This window comes from Schistocerca gregaria, unplaced genomic scaffold (genome assembly GCF_023897955.1).
Source record: "Schistocerca gregaria isolate iqSchGreg1 unplaced genomic scaffold, iqSchGreg1.2 ptg000079l, whole genome shotgun sequence".
Taxonomy (NCBI): domain Eukaryota; kingdom Metazoa; phylum Arthropoda; class Insecta; order Orthoptera; family Acrididae; genus Schistocerca; species Schistocerca gregaria.
This window is the reverse complement of record NW_026061711.1, coordinates 1426254-1428832: the sequence shown is the minus strand read 5'-3', so window position 1 is coordinate 1428832 and position 2579 is coordinate 1426254. Positions and strand designations below refer to the sequence as shown.

Sequence of the window (2579 nt, the reverse complement as noted above, 5' to 3'; positions counted from 1 at the left end):
GAGAAGCCGATCTGTCTAAGCTGGATATGCAGCACTCGGCAGCCTGCACTTGATATTCGTCCGTATTTTCGGTGAGTATGTTTGCATGCATTCTGCAGTATGAATCCTTTTGAGCACGTGCGACACGGGACGAGTTATCATCTACATCTATCTGGATACCCTGCAAAACACATTTAAGTGCCTGGCAAAGGGTTCATCGAATCACCTACACAACTGATAATTAATTGAAACCCTCAGCTGCCGACAGGTGTTGTTGATATACTTCGATGGGGACAGCTGAAAAGTGTGCCGCTACTGGGACTCGAACCCAGGATCTCCTGCTTACAAGGCAGACGCTCAATCCATCTGAGCTATCGAGGGCACAAATGAACAGCACGACTGCAGGAATTTATCCCTCGCACGCTTCCCGTGAGACTCACACCCCGAACCGCCCACAATCCGATTACGTAATGTACTTAATAGGTATTTGTCCATCCACTCATTACTGGCTCACACTAAGGTGACGATTCCCGTAAGATTTCCGGTAGCCTGTGCGCATTCGCACAGACGAAGGTCAATGGCTGGGTGACGTTTAACCATAGATATGAAGATAGTAACTGTTCTAGAAAGAACAGGCGCCACTGACGACCTTGCAGCTCTTCTAGAATACATGATAGACCGGCCGATGTGGCCGAGCGATTGTAGGCACTTCAGTCGGGAGCCACGCGACCGCTACGGTCACAGGTTCAAATCCTGCCTCGAGCATGGATGTGTGTGATGTCCTTAATTTAGTTACGTTTAAGTCGTTCTAAGTTCTAGGAAACTGATGACCTCAGATGTTAAGTCCCAAAGTGCTCAGAGCCATTTGAACCATCAGTCCGTATGTTTGCACACTACTTACAGTAACTTATGCTAAGGACAACACACACACAACCATGCCCGAGGGAGGACTCGAACCTCCAACGGGGGGAGCCGCGCGAACCGTGACAAGGCGTTGGACACATGGCGGGTACCCCGCGCGGCTCATGGCAGCCGTGACACTGCTTCAAACAATGGACTGTAGAAACTTTTGTAAAGCACGGATTAAAAAAAAAACCTTTCCGTTCCAGGAGTCTAGACAAGTACACCTTTAAAAAATGCAACTACAAAGAAATTGAATTTTCGAACGGGCCAGGGCTTAAAACTTTGAAGAGTTAAATTTTAATGGCCGTTCTCTTGTATGCAAATAGTTTCACAGTAGAAATTTCTCTAGTTTTATTTATTTATTTATTTTTTGCTGTAGGTAAAGAAGGATAGGATTCTGAGAAGGGGGAAGGGGGGGGGGAGGAATCTCGCCTCTCCCACCTTGGAATTCTCAGTACAGAATTTTTATTCATTACGAGATTCTCAGCCACTTGCAGAAGTGATTTCGCGTGATTCTGCAAAACTTTTCCTTTAGCCAATCGTAGCAACTATAGGATTCCGTTCCTGCTGCATGACATGTCTCGGAACTTAAACTGACCAACTTATATGCATAAAGAGCTAGCTTATCATCCGCTTCTTTACTTACTTAGACCGTTCATGGTCTGCAAAGCATTTTTTCTTTAATCGTTTTTTTTATGTCTTTTATAAACTGCAACACTTTCTAAACTTTTCTAAACTTAACGCCGTTGAAGCATGGTCTTTTGCTGAATGACCAAAAAGCAATGCTGACAGCTGGAGTCCAAGGTTTTTGTTAATCAAGCCGTTTGTATTCTTGTGGTGATATCTCCGTAGAGTCTTTCATTCCCTAACGCATATTTCTTTATATCTAATTGAGAAGTGAAATACCGGTTTTCGTAGATGCAGATTTAAAATATTTTAATATAACGCAATAAATATTTCATTAAAATTTTCATCCCCTTATGCTCGAAGTTAAAAACCAGTAAAACACGTAGTTTTTAAAAATTGTAACAGATTAGCCGAATACGAATTGTCAGATATGCTTTCATAATGCTTTCATAATGAACCATTTTCAGAAACGTGGAGCCGGATCTGGGGGTGAATTTCCTTCTCTCCGAGACACCCGGCTTCTTCTTCGACTTAGCCGGCAAACAGGCCGAGGACGCCGGGTGGGGACCGAATATGCAGCAGTTTGTGGATGGCGACGTCGTCACTAGCTGTTGCCTTCGTGCGGGCCTCTTGTGTAAAGGGGGAGCCAACCGTGGCCAAGTGAAGGTCTGTATTCCACAGGAACGAGTTAGCATGGCACTCAGATATTTCCACGAGTCGGCGGACGGGGGTCATTTGGGGTTCTTCAAGACCTTGAACCGAGTTCAGGAATACATGTTTTGGCCCAACCTATATCGCGATGGCAGGCGATTTGTTGGCAACTGTGTCTAGTGTAAGCGTGGTAAGCCCGATGTTGGGCTGCACAGAGAACTACTACAGTCGCTTAGGGAGCAGTGTCCTCTGGACCGCGACTCAAAGATCGAAACAACGATCGACGGAAACTGGCGCCAGAAACGCACCAGCTCACTCTATTTCATCCCCTTAGGGGTTGAACTTCCAAAAACACCGAAACACGTATTTTCTTATTTGTAGCCTTGAAGTCAAATACCAATTTTCGTAGATGTAGCCTT

At 45.1% G+C, this 2579-nt stretch overlaps 1 non-coding gene across 1 annotated transcript; it reads right to left on the bottom strand.

Annotated features, from left to right (window-relative positions):
- Positions 1–286: 286 nt before the first annotated feature.
- Positions 287–361, bottom strand: Trnat-ugu (transfer RNA threonine (anticodon UGU)). Its single transcript has one exon. It is a non-coding gene; the product is annotated as a tRNA-Thr (tRNA).
- Positions 362–2579: the final 2218 nt, after the last annotated feature.